Source organism: Hylobates moloch, unplaced genomic scaffold (genome assembly GCF_009828535.3).
Source record: "Hylobates moloch isolate HMO894 unplaced genomic scaffold, HMol_V3 SCAFFOLD_17, whole genome shotgun sequence".
Lineage (NCBI taxonomy): Eukaryota > Metazoa > Chordata > Mammalia > Primates > Hylobatidae > Hylobates > Hylobates moloch.
The window spans coordinates 48,476,579-48,495,157 of NW_026652292.1; the positions used below are offsets into that span (position 1 = coordinate 48,476,579).

The 18,579-nt window shown below is 39.2% G+C and overlaps 1 protein-coding gene across 4 annotated transcripts in view; it reads left to right on the top strand.

Annotated features, from left to right (window-relative positions):
* The window catches only part of ATP8A1 (ATPase phospholipid transporting 8A1), a 250,631-nt gene that overhangs the window by 12,494 nt on the left and 219,558 nt on the right, over positions 1-18,579 (top strand). The gene's annotated exons all lie outside the window — the stretch shown is intronic.

Sequence of the window (18,579 nt, forward strand, 5' to 3'; positions counted from 1 at the left end):
TGCTTTCACTTTACCCACAATTGCTTTTGGCCAGCTCACCTGAACCCACATTGTTGCCCCATGCAGGAGATCCTTGGTTCTGAGGGTAGTTGTTGCCCATTGCCATTTCTCCTGGATCTCTTGCTCCACCACTGTATTGTCATCCCAGTGGCTGCAACTAGTTGGCCCTTTCCAGTTACCTTCTAGTCTGTCTCACTCTACTTTTTTTTTTTTTCTAACCTAGGCCATGTTCTATCTCTGACCAAAGAAATGAAATGGGTCTAAGTTTTATCCAATCCTGGTGGCTGCTCTACATGTTAAGTTGGGTTCAGTCTACCATCTATGCCAGAATGGTTGTGATAAATATTCTCAGGTGGACTTAAGTCAACTTTCCTAACTTTATTTTCATTGTCGTGGGTAAATATTAGAGAAATGACAGGGGGAGGAATGCCTCTGCTATCTGTAATGAAAAGTGTGTCCAATGTGGATAGGGCAGTGGGAGGCTAGTGAAATGTGAATTGTTTTTATAGCCACATCGTGTGATTCTCAACCCTGGCTTCATAGTGAATTAGATAGGGAGCTTCTAAACAATACAGATTCCTAGACCCATCCCAGAATGATGGAATCAGTTGGTCTGGTCTATAGGGATAGGGACCAAGCATTAATATTTTATCTCCTAGGTAATTCTAATGTGCAGTGGTATTGAAAACACTGGTATAGAACCTTGAATTTACTTGCTGGCAGAGAGGATGGGAATAAATCGTATACAATTATATAGGTTGCGAGCCAAGAAACCAAGAGCATTAGCTAGCCAAGTGATAGACAAACAATTTACCCAAAATATTTACCCAAAAAAATCAATATTTTTGGTAAGTTGTGTATCATCCAATTAGCTAATAGGACTAATTATACTCCTCTTAATTTCCCCTCAGAAATGATCAAGGTCATACATTAATACTATTTATTAGGTTTTGAAGACTTTCTTTAAAATTCTGAATTGAACATTCAGTTCAGTACAACTAAGTGAAGAGTACAACACATTTAGTTTGTTTTTAGCTGGTGTTATATCTACTCTGGGAGCTTGTTCAGTATGAGCTTTTCTGCAGTGTCATTATTAGTTTTTTGCTAACCTGCTTGCTTTTAGTATGTTGTAGTAATTAGTTGCTTTATTCAGCCTATATTTGTAGCCCAAGTATTTAGTCATTTGCAGCTGAAAAAATAGCATAATGACTTGGTAAAAGTCTTTGAAATTTCTGTGGCAACTTTTTTTTTTCAAGGCGTATATTTTCATCAGTCTAGATTTATTGATTTATCCCATTATGACATGAGATAATCTTTTATAGGTTAACGTACAAAATGTGAAAACTCCCAGTTTACCTGCCTTCCCTAGTTGCTGAGATGAGGCCAATATTTGAGACTCTTTATTTGGCCATTGTGTTTCTCGGTGGCCACTCTGATGGGCACTGGGTTCTAGCTTTAGGATGTTGCTGGTGGCCACTGCCGGGTAGGAAGATTATCACTTGATGCTCTGGGGATTAGAAAAACACCATAGTACTGTAGATCAAGTGCATCGTGTCCAGTATTTGTGATTGCTGTTTATTTTATAGTTCTCATCTATCCTTATTTGTCTCTGCATTTAGACTTTCCTTTTATTAGGTGAGAATTTGATTTGTACTTTGCAGATGGAAATTCTTTTCAAAAGCCAGAATTTGATCTTGTAGAGGAGGGAAAGTTCTGAATTGTTGGCTCAATTTAACCCCAGATGGCAACTGATTTCTGTCTCTTTGTTTAAAGTTCAGTAAGAGAATCATTACATGAGTTGGCCTTTTCTTGACTTCCAAGTGAATACAATTAGCGAAATAAACCCTCTTGATTTCCCCAGGTTCCAAATTGAATCCCCCTTGAACTTATTAAATGAATTTCCCTGTGGAATTTATCCCTGTGGTTGGTAAACCACTCTCCTATATATTTTCATTTTAACTAAGCCTTAATACGAAGGCCTTCAGTCTGAACTTAGTAGATTTCTTTACAGAAGGTCAGACATTTTTGCATATGTTCAGCTAAAATTGGCCTTTTAAATAAAAATTCATTGAAGCAAATAAATCACCATTGTTACTGTTTGTTTCATGTGGTTTTGGTCTGCTCAGTACCAGATGACTTGACATGGCAGCCACCTAAAAGTAGGGCATATTTGTTTTGTGACATAAATACGCTTGAAGCTGTCTTTAACATCCTAAGCTAATGCCCTATAAATAATTGGCGAGAAAGTGAAACGAGGCACTGGGCCTTCCTGTAGGCCTGGAGTGATACGTGTGTTCTGGCCCTTCAAAGCTGTGTGGCCTTGAGCATGTCACTTAACCTCTGTGAGACTCCTGTTTCTCTTTGATAAAGTGGTAATACCTACCAGCGAATCATCTGCCTGTTGGATAGTGAGGAGACCAAGCCTGGCTACACACTGGAATCTCCCAAGGAGTTTTCAACATGCTGACCCCTGGTCCCACCCCCAGGGATTCTGATTTCATCTTGGGGGTAAGGGTTGAAACAAGGAGAAATGATAGTGGCTTCAACTACTAAGCATCAGTGGACATGATGGGGAGTGGTCAAGATTCAGAATATAGCTAGAAGATAGATCCAACAGATTTGTTGATGGTTAGGATATGGAATTTTAAAAAAAGGAGTCAAAAATGACTAAAGTTTTGGGCCCTGAGCCCAAAACAATGGTGCCATTTACCAAAATAGAAAACACTGGGATGAAGGAATGAAAACCAGCTTGCATCTTAGAAAGGAGTGAGAAAGTCCCATGTGTCAAAAATACATATGTTTGTAGACATTTATGTTATTCTCTTAGAGTATTGCATTCATCCTAAAATCTGGATTTCAGAATTTCCATCTTCTGTTTCCCTCATCTTTTCTCTGAATATTCTTTAGAATTTCAGTAAATGCACCTGTTAGTGTAATACATGTTCCCCATTGCTATGAATTTTAGGTATCTGGGAACTGTATGGATTTATTCTGTTTGGGATCGATAATTACATTGCCAGGACTTTTTCCTGCCCAGTCAGAGTTGATGAGAACAGTCTTTCATGTCATCACTGTGTTCCTTTGGCTCTTGAGGTGCTCCAAACTGCAGGGACATTTTCCAGAGTGGATATATTAAATGAAAGCACTTACTATAAAGTGTAGGTGCTAAGCAAATGTTTCTTGAATCTGCATGTGGTAAGTGACTGGGATAAGATCAGGCTGTTCAGATTTTGGAAACTGAACTTTTAAAAATGCTGGAGTGGTTTTGAAGTCTCGTGGAGTTTTCTTATATTCATCTGTATGCCCATCACACCTTGCATGGCAGTGGTCACAGTTTACCAGCAGGTCTAGGGAGCTAATTTCATGATTCTAATTAGTAGTAGTAGCATCTTGAGGTAAAATGTTGCATTAGGAGGTACTTACTGCATGGGGTGATTTTTATTTATGGCATTAGAAGGTTCTTGAAGCATTTGTTTCATCCACTCTCGCATCGTTTTTTGTTCTACCTGTGGATTGAGTAAGGCGTGCGGCAATCTCACACATGTGTAGGTGTCATTGCTTTAATGTCACTGAGCACTGTGCTGGGTCTTTTAAGTCTTTGCAGCCCACCAGCTGTCATTCACACATCCTAGCTTAATCTGTCTAGTGGAGGTTTCTGTCGTCTTCTTTAGCTACATCCTGACAAACTGAAGGATGCCAACCATTCCTTACTTCGTTTTGTGAAAATGACTCTTGGCTCTTTGAGCCAGTCTCGTCTGACCAGTCTTAGTGGGTTCTTCAGTACTGCCCACAGTGCTTGTGGTAGATGAGCCATCCCAGAGCCACGCCCATTCTCAGAGTCTCGTTAGGGTGTGCTGGAGTTCTTGGATGCTTTTTTGTGGGTTTCCTCTTTTTCTAGCTTTGTTTAATGGATTTGTTGGATATTTGGCAAACCTGGTTGTGGCACTGTGTTATCAACAGGCAGATGAGAGTGTCACACTTTCCTTACCCTGGGTAGCATCTGGTTCTGTAGGATAAAACACTTGTCTTGTTTGTGGACAGTGTATGTTGCTGTGTGTGCTGTACTGATGTCCCTACCAAAGTTGTAATGGGCAGGAAGACTTTAGTTTCTTCACTGGATGTTTTTGATGATTGAGACTTTGTTTAAAAAAAAAAATAAAGGTGAGTTGTTTTTCCTCTCTTGCAAAGTCACAATGGAGATAAGAAGCAGGTGCCAGTTAAACTCCACTGACTCATTCTGAGATTAATGTAGCAGCATAATGATGTCATTTAGTTGTTTCTGCTTCTTGTAATAAATCTACCTGTTTGTATGTTATAAAATGTGTAAAGAGCTCTAAAAGTTAAAGTTGTAATGATTCAGATAACTTTCATCATTGTTCATGCATTTTTTCCCCAGTGCTTTTTAAGGCCTAGCTCATTCAGAGCTATAATTCAGTTCTATCTTCCTATGAACACACTGCTACTGAAGTCAATGGGGTTAACTATCCTACAAGCATTTATAGTAACTAATTTAATAATACTCTTTTCCATGTACAAAATGATGAAAACTTGCGCCCTGCACTGTATCAGTGGTTCTCTCGATAAGCTTATAGTTGTCTTAAAAAAAAAATAAGAAATTTAAAACGATAGAATCCTTGGATTCTAGAGTTGGAAGGGAACTTAGAAGTCATTTAATGCAACACAGTAACTGATACAGCTTGAATACCTCACAGTGAAGGGAACACACACCCTTTTAAGACAGCCCATTCCGTTCTCAGACATTTCAAATTCTTAGCAAGTTTTTTCTTGATAAGAAAGCAATAAAAGCAGTAAAAATATTTATGCTTTACACAACTTGCTGGGTCAGGTGTCTCCCATGTTGTATTTACACAGTTGATTCTTTAGGCCTTTAGAACCTTCAACTTATTCAGCCTTTCAAAATCTTCTAGAATTCTGATTTTTTTCATGTCATCTGTACATTGATTAATCATGTTATGTGTCCTTATTCTGTCATTGGAAACCAGGCAGTCTGGACCCAGAGCCCTTACCAAGTTAGGCATTTACTCCTAAGGGATCCTCTTGTATCACAGCTGAGGTTCATTGAACTGGTTCTCTGGAGTCTCTCTCTCTACCCAGCATTGCCTTTTTTCTTTTTTTGGGGGGGGGAGGGGGGTGGTCTCTGTATGTCTGCTCCTTCACTTCCTAACTTTGGCATGCGTGTGGCTTCAGAGTGCCATGATGCTCCCTCCAGCCCAACTGTCCGTGATGTTTCTTGCTTGGTGCTGAGTTGACTGACCACAATCCACATTCTCTAAAAGGGATCTGACTGGCCTGGCTGGTCAGGTGCTCCATGTTGACCCTGACACCTAAGGCTCAGGTACTAGGCCAGGAAATGGAAGGAGAGACAGAGTCCAAGGGTGACCCAGGGGAGGCTCTTTCAGAAGGGCTCACAGGCAGGGATGGCCAAAGAATAGCTTTACTATGTGAGACACCTCCATGTTATGTTTGTCAACTACATAGTTGTGAATCCACATTGTTTCATAATCGTGGAATCATGTGTCTTCATTTATAACAATAGGGCCTACCCAAAGGCCTTCTTGAAATCCAGCTGCTGAGGGTTCTATTTCTGAAAAGAAAGAAAAGGGATTTGGTCAGTGAAGGCTTACTGATCCCCATCAGTCACCACCTCCCTTTTAAGCAGTCTGTTAATCAGCCGCACTTAATGTTTGACTAGCATTGGCCTCAAACTCATTGGCCAATAGCATTATTATTCAGACTTATCTAATGTAAAGGACCTTTTTTAGAGGAAACATTTCTTTTTGGTCTTTGAGAATATATCCTTTGTATGAGAAACACTGCTTTCAAAATAATTAAGCTCAGTTCCATGTTTAACTGAATTCTCAGAAATGTTCTTTTAACTTCTGAATTTTCAGATCTTTCCCAAAAATCCTTTAGAAGCAGTGGATCCCATTTTGTAAGTCTGTGAACTTTGAAAGCACATCCGTAGACTCCCATTTTAAAAACCAGTGGTTTATGATCTTCATGATCCACCTTCTTTTTCGAATACTGGGAGAGTGCAAGTGTCCCTCCTTATCCCTTAGTTTCACATCCATGGATTCAGCCAATCATGGATCAAAAGTATTCAGAAAAAAAAAAATTCCATAGAGTTTCAAAAAGCAAAACTTGAATTTGCCACACACCAAGTACTATGTTGAATCTGTGCAAATGATGTGTAGGCATTGTGTTAGGTATTATAAGTAATCGAGAGATGATTTAAAATATACAAGAGGATGTGTGTAGGTTATTTGAAATACGTCACTTTATATAAGGTAATTGAGCATCTGCAGATTTTGTAAGGGGTCTTGGAACCAATCCCCCATGCATACTGAATGATGACTAAATTGTCTTCATCTTTTAGTTCCTCTGTCATTCACCATAGTTCTTCTCTGATTAGTAACAGTTCACTTAACAATTTTTCAGGTTCTCACAGTTCTGTAGGTTAGAAAATAATTACATATATACCTATACATACATATATGTATTTGCTATAGGCTAGGAATTCATTTAGAGCAGTTAGGTGCTGATTTTTCTTTTTTTTCCTCTTAAAATAATCCCCTACCTTGTCTTTTGGTTTAGTTCTTCGAACTAATGTTCATTCTAACCTTTCCAGTCTTAAGATGATTATCCTTGATAGACAACTGAAGCAAAGTAGAAGTTGAAGCTGAGAAGTTCTGCCTTTTATTATCTGTTAACAACATTGCATCATCTATTCCAGGCAGCAGGCTCATCTCATCAATTATTTGTGTTTCAAATGAAAGGGGGAAACAAATTGAGTGATCTCTAACGTTTTTTACAACACCTTTCCTCCAGTCTCAGATGTCTGTGCATCTGTTAATATTCATTGTTGAACATGTGAACCTATCTATTTTCAACCTTTCCTGTGATCTTTTTTTAATCTTGTGCTTGTTCAAGTACTTCCTGTGAAGCAGCAATGATCTCTAAATACAATTCCTTCACCCCTCCCTGACCACCTCCCCCACTTGTCAGGGCCTTCCACAATTACTCAGCATGTGGCTTTGGACAGCTGTTGGGGCTTCTGCACTTTGTGGATCTTGATAATAAATTGAAATGTGCCCTCCGGAAATCCAGAATACATATCTGACGTGGCCTGGTATTCCCCTCTTTGACAGTCAAAAACTCTTTGATACAGTTATTTGTTTAAGAGTATCATTACTTCTTTACCACTTTTGCTTGGATTAGAATCCAGTCCATAGTATCAGTCCGCCTTGTTTCCTGTGCATTTTTAGAGATGAACTTAATGCCACTGCAAGTCAGTGGTGCTTTAAGCTAACTGAGACTTCTAGGAGATGCTTGGTAGATGTCTGGTGGTTGCAACCCCTCCTTTCTGGTGCAGTCTGCTTCTGTGTCAATTTTTAAACATCTATGTTGGCAAATATACTATTTAATTCTTCTATCAGATAAAGTTATCTATGGGTTATTCCCAAGGAGATGTCATTAAATTCCTCCTGTCTGTCATTGTTCTGGTTCCTTTTCCAGTTAAGCATGAAATGGCATTAGTAAGTGTTTTATTATTTCCAAGCAATTCAGCATGCCAAAGATGACTATTATTTTAGGTTAATATCCAAGGCTGGCTGCCAACAAGATTGACTGCTTACCATGTGTGAGGCCCAACTCTAGGCATACTATAGATTTCCTTGCAATACTGCTTAAGGATATCCTTTCTTCTGAATGTCAGGAATACTCTTTAGCATCCACCACTTAGAATCTGTAGTGCTACTTCAGGGGCTTGTCACAATTTAGCATGAGTTCAAGAAATGTTAAGTCATTACTTTTTTTCGTTTTTTAGACAATAACTGCTGTAGTGTGTTTTACACTTGTTTATTTTTAAATCAATTCCCTCAGAGGCACTTAAACATGTCATTTACCATGTCTACTAATGACAGGTCCTGATGACAAAATATATTAGTGGTTATTAGGATAGAGACAAGACTATAAATTTCTGGGAATGTTTGGATGCCTTATATTGAAATAGAAAATTTAGTGAACATTTAGTGCACAGAAGGGACTTTGCTGAAGGGTCATTCATGTTACTTACCCATACCCTTGTGCCTGTCCCATCCTCTGTACCTAAGCATCTATAGCATTTCTTATTATTGAACTAAGCATATAGCTCAAAAGATTAGTGTCAGATGTATGATGGTCTTTTACATAGAGAATGTATTCAAAACTTTTGTAGGTATCCCTTCAAAGAATGGCCAAGGAGAGTATTTTGACACTTAAGTAGCATCCAACAAGGCTGAAGGGGTAGAGAAATGTCTGAACTGGAAATACTGTTGAGGTGTAATAGACCAGCAAAGGATAGAGTTAAAGGGAGAGGTGAGGTCAAATTTAATTGTTGAATGAATGCATGAATCTATCTATCAGTGTCAGAGTTTTAGATATGGGTTGAACTTTATCAATTTCCAAATGTTGTCTTGGCTTTGGTGTTCAGTGACACTCTAACCTTGAGCAAGTCTCCATATGACAAGTGACATCTCCTAATCTTCATTTTTAGAACTCTTTTAAAAAGTGAACCCTTTTGTATAATGAAAAGCTATCAATTGTTGAAGGAGATAACCATGTTTTACATGATCAAGGGTATGTAACATTTTGTTATAACTCAGATGGACTTGGAGGTAATGAGCTAGCATCACAGTTGCATGAACAAGAGGGTGATGGAGAGGAAGGTAGGGATGTGGAAAACCGTTTGGCTATTGTGCAAGTTCCTTAGAGTTGCAATCCACAGTTGTCCCAGAACATGCTGGACTCAGAGCTTGTTTAGGGAAGCTGTTAACATCAGAAGAGATCTGATCCAGCAAGTAGGGCCTGTTGGGGAAGGTTCCAGGTAGCCTGCTTATTCTTAAGCAGGAAGATTTCACTGTGGTTCCAGGTCATCATTCCATGCCGATCAGAAAAGCCAGCTAGTGGTTGAGGTACAGGGAACAGGGCTTAGCTTCTGGAAGAAGGCTAGCCAGTCTGGGTAGGGCATCAGTGCCCACCTACATTAGATGGGTGTTGGGACAGGATTTGGCTTCCAGCAGAGGACTGAAATGAGTCTGCCAAGATTCCATAATATATAGGCTGAGCATATCCTTTAAGCCGGTGGAGTAGCTTCTGGAATCACATGAAAAGCTTAGAGAAAGGTCGAGGAGGATCTAAGGCAGCTTGACTAATACCACGGATTCATTCCTGTCTGTGTTCAGCCTTTTCATCTCTCCAGATGGCAAGCTGACTGACTGGCTTAGCATGGGTCGTGTGCTGACTTTTAAGTCAATGAGGAGCATGGAGCCTTGATGGAACAGTCCCCTAAGGCTCTGGGGGAGGGATTCTCCAAAGGAAAGCAATGGGCTGTTTCCAGGAGAAGCAGATGCCGAGCTGGAAAGAGCAGATTGTCCACTGCAAAGAGCCTGCATTAACACTCGGTACAGGGATGGTGTATTAATGCAACTGAAAATTTCATTTTTCCGCTGGCTACTGTGGTCATGATCTAGAAATTTGAGAGGTATTGCTAAATAGTTTCCACTTTAATTTTCATGCTTTTAAGGGTGTTTGATTTCTTCAGTGCCATATTTGAAAATGTAGTTTGTAAGTCTTTACCTTTGAAGCACCCAGTTTATTGTCTCCAGAGTGGTGGTTCCTTCTTTTCATGAGCTCTCTCTCTCCCCCCACCCGTCTCTGAACAGCTGCTGTCAGGCTCACAATCGAACATTTGAAGTGACCGTTCTGCTCTAACAATGCAGAACATGGGATTTCAAACCTCCTTTGTCACTGCAGTAATTGCTTCTGCATTTATAATTAAATGAACTTTCTACTAAGATACCACTAAAAACAAAGCAAATACAAACATCTAAATTATTCAGCCAAGAATTGTTTTGATCCAGCTTAAGAAGCTTACGTGTGTGTGTGTGTGTGTGTGTGTGTGTGTGTGTGTGTGTGTGTGTATTAAGCCCATTGCTTTCCTTTGGAGAATTCCCCCTTCCCCCATAGTCTTAGGGGACTGCTCCATCAAGTTACCATGCCCCTCTTTGACTTAAAAGTCAGCACATGGCCCATGCTAAGCCAATCACAGTCAATTTGCCATCTGGAGAGATGAAAAGGCTGAACACAGATAGGACTGAATCTGTGGTATCTTGAACTGATTGTCCATTAGTCAAGCTGCCTTAGATCTTCCTCAACCTTTCTGTAAGCTTTTCATGTGCTTCCAGGAGCTGCTCCACCTGCTTAAGAAGCTTATGTGTGTGTATATATATATATACGTATATATATATGTATATATATACACATACGTATATATATGTGTATATATATACATATATACGTATATATATACACACACACACATATATACACATATATATACACACACACATATGTACATACGTATATATGTATATATGCGTGTATATATACACACGTATATATGTATATATGCGTGTATATATACACACGTATATATGTATATATGCATGTGTGTATGTATGTGTATATGTGTATATATATATTCTGAAGTTTCTGTATCAAAACTATATACAAATACATATGTGTGTGTATCTATTTTCAGGACTTTCAATTATTAAGCCTTTGAAAAGGATAGTGGTTAATGATCATAATTCCATCTTAGTAGTACCTAACTTTAATCACATCTAAGTTCTGCAGTTGTGCCTGTAAAGTCTCTGTCTAGTTTCCCTGTTAATATTCTTTTATTAGATTCTTTGACTGTTGCAAGTATGACTGCTTGTTTAATGACCTCAACCTAAGTCAAGAAACTTGAGCAGCTAATATAGTCCCTTTAATGCCTAATATTGGAAACCATTGAGTGAAAGGTTATATAATTGCACTCTCCTAAAAATGTTTAGGAAATAATATAATAGATATTCTGATTCCAATTACAGCCTTACTTATAATTGCAATAAAGTTGAGTCTGCAAAAAACTTAATGGTTCTATAATCGTATTACCAGGCAACAGAGTGATTTTGTATCTTGTTCTTGTCTCCCTCCTACCTACCACCCCTGCATTTCTGTTGCATAACCCCATACAGATGACAATTTTGTTAAAAAGTACTCAATATTAATTTACCAAATTGTATGGCAAAATTTATTATTTTGCTGTCTATATGGATTTACACTGGTCACAACTATAAATATTATCCAAAATAAGTAAATGTTAATACCTACATTACAGTCTTTAAGACTTTTGGTTTTCCCATATCAAGTATTTTGAAGGGGAGATTAATCTGTGGGGAGGATAGGGTGACAGGAACTGTTTGAATGACAAGTATTGTGCTACATTGCTAACATAATGTCATCCTCACATTAACCATATTTTATGGATGAGGAAGCTGAGACTCAGATGATAAAATAATTTGCCCATGTAGAAGTGTTATAATCTGAATTTGAACATACATCTGACTACATAGCCTATTTATTTTTTCCCATAGTTTGCCCTTCTGATTTCATAATAAATAGAATTTTTGCATATGCATGAGGAGCCAGGCACTTTACACATGCATTGTCTCATGTAATCCCCACAAACTCATGTAAGAAGGTAGGTAGCTAAAGGTTAATTATCTTGTTTAAAGTAACCAGAGCTCATAACTGGTAGACTAAACAGTCTCTCTCATTCTTAGGCATGATTCTTTAATGCCCTCCTTGATTATATTCTGTATTTTAAACATTATTGATTACCATGTAATAATGAGAAAAAGGATGCATGATATCTAAGGATTAGGGTTGTTTGGCTATAAAGAGAATTCTATTCATTAAGTGGTTAATTATTTGTTGTATTTACAATCCTACATTAAAAGTAATGGGCAAAATTAATTTGAACAATATATGTAACCCAACACATCCAAAATATTGTAAATTTAGCATGTGATCAAAATAAAACATTATGGGTCAGATTTTTTAAAATCCTACATTTCTTTCATGTCTTGGGCTTTTGCATGGAGTAGCATCAGGTGGTAGTACTGTGGGGCATCATACAATCATGAAGAGGTTATATGGCTCATGCCAGCTCTGTCTCCAGAGTATAATGTATGCATCCACTTCCTTTCATCTCTGTCACCAGTCTAACCCAGGACTCATCTTTTACCTGGATTATCACAGTGCCCTCGAAATGGCCTTTCTACTTAAACCTGTCAGTGAATTCCTACTGCATAAAGAATATAAATTCAGGCTGTTTATTGTTTCTCCCAATCTGGCCCTGCTTCTTTTTGTTTTATGCTGTGTTTACTATTAGTGGCCCTCATGTTCCTGGAAATGCCAAGCTCATTCTCCCCTCCAGGGCTTTTCCTGCTATTCCCCTTTTTGGGTTGACAACTGTCCCTTATCTTCCTTTATGTGTCATCAAGGTCTCAACTCAGCATCTCCTTGAGACGTCTTCTCTGACCACTCAGTGTAAAATAGCAGCAGCTAGAGTAGCATCACTAGCAGTGATAACAACAACAATGAAAATAGCTCACATTCATTTGGAAACTCTTACTACGTGCCAGGCACTGTTTCTATATTTACTCGCTGGGTCCTTACAACCACCCTTTGAGGTAAGGTACTGTTATTATTTCTATTATATACATAATGAAACTTAAGCACAAAGAATTCTGTCTATTATTCTACAATCACTTATTTTCTTCCTCACTCTTACCATGATCTGTAATTATCTTACTCTTCTCTAGAAAATAAGTCCCTGAGAAAGAGGACCTTATCTTATTTCCTGCTGTTTCTATAGCATTTTTAAAATGCCCAAAACATAGTAGATTCTTAAGTATATTGAATGAATGAATAAACGAATGAACAACAGGTCTTATTAGATCATGATATTTTGGATGAAAAATGGAATATTTCAGAAATGATACTTCTCTCATATGAGCAGGTCAGAAGCCTTTCACTTATACTATTGAGCATTTTCCTCTGTTACATTGTACTGTGTGCATATAAGCATGTGATGATGAATCTGGGCAGATGAAGAAAGGAAGACTCTGTGTCGTCATACTCAGCAACCCAGTAGTCACTGATCAGTAGATGCCAGGTAGTTGTTGACAACTGATGATAGTCACTGCTTAGCTTTTCAAATATGGAAGTTGAATTACCATCACAAAGCACCATTTCACTTCGTGACTGAGTTTTGGCTGGAGATTAAGGAAGGCAACTGTTGCTGTGAAACATCTCAATAAAGGCTTAAGAAGGGAAATTTTTTTACTTTGTTTTTCAGAATTTCCCTGCTCTTCTGAACAAAACTACTGATATTTTTTCTGCCTGCTGCTCAGCAGATACTAATTTCACAGAATTTTAGAGCTGAGAGTAAATGTCAGATTATTAGCCTAGCCTGGCTTCCCCATTGTACAAAGGAAGAGAATAACCCCCAGGGATGAAGTGGTTTGTGCAGGGTCATGTGGGTAATTGGTAGAACTTGAGCTCACCTCACAGCCCCTAAGTGGGTTAAGTGATGAAACACTGTTCGGGGAAGATGAGCACTTGCTCACTTCAGAGTCATAATTAGGATAGTGACCCACCAGCATCCTTTGTTTTCTTGACAAAATTATTGCTGGAAGCTAAAATAGTCACCAGAAGGATGTTGCTTGTATATTTTTGTTTGGTAATACAAAGTAATCTTATTAGCATATTCAGTAGTTAAAAGTTATAGGTGACTATTCCCTGTACTGAAATTCTTGGTCCTTCTGAAGTTTAGAAATAGCATTTGGCCATTTTATGACCAAGAATGCAAAAACTTGGCCTCTTAGAGTCTCTGGTTTAAAATATGCATAGCAAATACTGGATAATTTTATTATTGCTTGAGATAAACCACAATTCAGAAAACAAAATTGCTTTTCTGCTGGCGGGGGATAGGAATCAAGCAGAATATTACAAACATTATATGTGGAATTTTCAATATAGCTGGGATTCTGAATGGATTCTGAATTACTGAATCATAATCCACATTTGGCATAAATAAGGAAAAGTCTTTTCCTTGCTCATTTCAATAAAAGCTAGACCAGATTCATTTTTCTGGGGACTGGTTTGATTCTGACCGTTTTTAAGAAGTGTCAGACCTTGGAGAACACAGTGTTGAAAGAAGCTAAGATTTCCCAGAAGCCGCCATGCAAATGTGCTTTCATACATAGAAAAGGATCCTTGCTCAGTTCTATTCCTCAAAGTGATAGGTGTATGAATTTGCCTGTCAATTTGCTCTGTGAAACTTAATTTAAGAAGACTAATAATGCTATTAGTGGATGTCAAATGTCTGACTGAGCACCAAGGACATTGGGGTGAATGCCTGAGTTAGTCTCTTGGAGAATCGAAAATGTGAGGAAGGAGCATATATCTGGTGGTACTATGATCATTTACTTTGTGTGTCTGTACTTGTGGGCCATTTTGAGATGTCTCCAACAACTTGGAAATTTGGGAATTGAGTATACCTTCTCATTTCTTTCTAAGACTAACATATACAGGAGCAAAGTCACCTGCAAGGGGGCTAGATTGGTTCCTAGGCCTGCAGGGTTTGGTAATCCCATTGGAAGATTAAATATCAATTTGTATTCGAAGATGGAAACGGGTATGGAGATGGTCAAGGTAGGGGTAAGTCATGGGGTTAAACATTATCAGCACTCTTCTCAGCTCTGCAGAAGGGAATAGAAGCATTAGCCAACAGACTTGAAGTATCATGGCCTCATTGTCAAGGTATTACAACAAACTTTTAAGAGGTTGGTCCTACAGATGGATCTACCCCTTTAGCAGGATTGGTTGCATCAGGCTGTACTTCCCTAATGCTATGAGAGTTTTAGTTCATCTAACCACTGGTGGGTGGGTTACTTTGGTCATTTAACTTTCTACATCGGCCAATCTGGGAGAGTTGAATTGATTATGGAACTTCAGTTACTCTAGTTCCTATGGCAATTACTTCTCATCATAAATTTACTAATTGTTGTTTGGACATCAGTCCTACAGGCTTGGACAACATATGTCTACTTGAAAGAGATCTGTTTCTAGTATATTACTAATCTGGTTTTGCTCACTTGTTAATTCATCATGCTTTGAGGGCTTACTATGAACCAGAGGTATAATAGGTAACTTACCATGAAACAAGGGAAGCAGGTGAATTGTCAATTACACCACAAGATAAAGAATTACTGCCCCAAAACATTCTTCAACCTCTAACCTAGAAGCCACCTCCCATTTTTATGATGGTCAGACTATGACTGTATCATTATCCACCCTGTTAACTCTTTAAGTATAATAGACATTTACAATATCTATTACATTTATTGTAATACAAATTACATGTGTTGTAATCTATTACAATACTAGGTGTTTTAAGTACATTGCATACATATTCCTTCATTTACTACCAACTATTCCAGGAAATGAACACATAATACTTCTCTTTGACAGATTAGGAAACTGAAGCCTAGTGAAAGTAAGTGACTATCTAAGGTCATGTTTTATTCTTGGCTTTGCCATTTACCAAATACTGTTCATTTGACTATACTTAATACGGAGTTCAAACCCATTGCATGGTGGGCTTCAGAGTTCAGTCTGAACCCAGAGAAGATGGGTGGGTCACTGAGTGGATCTCAGAAGCAGTCTGTCAAATGTCTTGAAGTCCATTTCCATTAAATATGCAAGTATTGTATGTCCTCTTTGTGCAAGATTGTGCTAGGAAAAGCTGAGAGAGATACCAGAGAGCATGATTAAGGTGTGTTTCTTTCTCTTAGTAAAGTTCACTTTTAGCATGACTTACGGACAAAGAAGGCTTCTGAATCCTGACCTAACGGGAAGACTCAGTGAGAACTGTTACTAGATCCAGAACGGCAGTCCCCTTCCTCTTGCTTTCTGTGAGGGGATGACATAAAAGCGTCACAGTTTTCAGTAGTCCTTTGGAGTTCAGACAGGTGGATTAAAAGCTATTAGTAAATTTTAATGATTTATGTGAACGAACCCTCTAAATTATTAAACAAATAGCAAGGGAGATGGGTTCCTTCCTTACAATGAGGAATAGAACCATGTATAAGAAGAAACACCATCTTAGTTTGACCCTCTTTGGGGCAGGGTGGTAAAGGATTCTATTTTGATTGCCTTTGTCACCACTCTAATAGCTCAGCTTAGGCATTGCCCAGGTGTGCACATGTAGCTCTTTATGTGGTTATTATAGCTGATGAAGGTGGTGATATGCAGAGGAAATTAAAAAATGAAATCATAAAATAGAATTATCTGGCGCATATTGAATAACTGTCAATTTTGAATGTAGCAAATGTGTTTTCACCTTTAACCCAGAACTGTGAGATCAAAATTGCCACCTACCTTCCTCAAAGTGTTGGTTCATTAATCAAATAGAAGAGTCTGTCTCTCTTTACATGGAAAGAGTCTGGATTGACAGGTTACTTATGTTAAGTCCAGACCTAACTTGCGCATTTCTGCAATGTAAGATGATTTCATTGAAGAGTTTAATTATAATGGTTACAAACTCTCACTTCCAAATTAGCAAAAATGCTAGTCTTTTTTCCAGGTACCTTCATCAGAATATTCCTGAGGATCTCTGAGGTCAAGTATGTTCACTGAGATATTTCTGAGAACCTCTGAGGTTGCTATGCCTGTTTACTGCTAGCTTGCTGTCACCTGCTAGGAGTAAACAGAATCGGATACATAACAGAAGGTGATACCTGCAATCTCTGGCCTTCAGACATTCTGGGAGTGGGCTTCAGGTGCCTGATGGCTCTCCATGTCACTGCTGAGGAGACAGGGGAGAGGTGCCTACCAGCTCCACTGGCTGAGAGCCTCACTCCCTGCTTTCAGTGCAGATCTCCCTACCTCAATATCACACCTGGTCAGGGCACAACAGAGCCAAGGGTTCTGCATACATTCAGCTTCATGTACAATATCTTGCCAAAGCCTTTCTGTAATGCCTGGGTGAAGAAAGCCTGTGTTATCTGTGAAATCCTGTGCTCAGAGCCATCCAGTCTCTTCGGTGGTCCTACCCCTGGCAACAGTCTACAGTTTAGACTTTACCCCTCATTTTGGTGAGTTTTCTCTTTAAAGATCCCTTATTATCTGACCTAGGTTGGGCTCCTTACTAATCCATTAGGATTGTTTTAATTACCCTGATTCCCACATAAGGGATGGGGTTAATTCCAATCCCTTGAGTTCAAGGAAAATCCTTTGCCCCACAGAAATTCTTGAATACAAGTTAATATCTGAGGGGAGATGCAGTATCCAATTGCTTTCAGTGGACAGCAGTATCCAGTGCTCTCCCAGCAGTGTTTGAGACCTCAATGTAAGTAGGTATGTCTGGAGGGAGTAACACCCAGTTCCTCAGCTAAGGACATCCAAGAGCCGGGCCCTCAAAAGTCCCATTACCTAAAGTAAATACAACACTCAAAAGTCCGTTATATAAAGTAAATACAACACAACCTGAGAACATCAGCTCAGAGTGGAGTGAAGAGCTGGTTTTTTTGAGGCTCTCTCTCTAATCCAGAGGCGGGGAACAGTACACTCTGGTCTTCGTGCTACCACGAAGGAAGACCTAATAAAGGACTCGATTTTTTTTAAAGATTGATCTCCCTCTATTCGATAACCCATGTGTGAAATTTCAATTATACAAAACTAGGGGGAAAAGTATGTGTTTAGAACATGGTGTAGGGAAACACTGCGAGCAAAGCTGCTGATTGGGTCTGAAACTGTAAAATGGGTGTGACAGAACCTCCTCGGAGCATGTGACCTCCAGGGTGATAAGGATACAATGTGCCTCTCACCCTGCGCCCCTCCTACTTGGAAAGCTTTCGGTGGCTGGCTGCCAAGCAGAGCGCAGGGTCCTCTGGGACCTGGCCTGTGTGCCTCCTCAGCGTGGTTTCTCGTCCGCCTTCTGTCTGTGCTCCAGCAGCACTGCCCTGTTTGCTCTCCCCTGCACACATGACACCGTGTCTCACACCCCAGTCCCTGTGCTCATGCTTCTCACCTTTGTAGAACACCTCAATGATTTTCTGGTTGCATACTATAACAAACCCCACAGGCCAGCTTTTCACGTAGTTTGTTACCAGCACTTGGCCAACAGTTGTTTTTTTATCAGTGGGTGGAGCAGCTTTTCTTGCCCTCAAAAAACAGTCAACCACTCAATTTTCATTGGGTATATGTATTCGGCAAACATTGGGTACCTGCTGTTTATTGGCACTGGTGTTGGGAAGATGAATAACACACCCTCTATGGCCCTAGGGAATTCCCATTCTGGTAGGGGGAACCTGACTCAGGCAGCAACAAAACCTTCTGGTAAGTGTTTTGCTGAAGAGTGGGGAGGTTCAGAGGGCTGTGGAAACCCAAAGACGTTTCTCTAACTTGAACATCATAGAACACTTCAGAAGAAACCACATGTCACCTGGTCTTATGGGAGGAGTTGGCATTGGCTAGGCAGAAAAGAGAAGAAAAGTGGGTTTTGGAGATATAGTACTGTTGTCACCCCTTTGATTTTTCACTAGAAGGTACAAAAAGCTGTTTAAAATACTATCTGTTCATATTCAGTTCTGGAACTTGTATGTATTTTTTGAAGTGTTTGTCAAC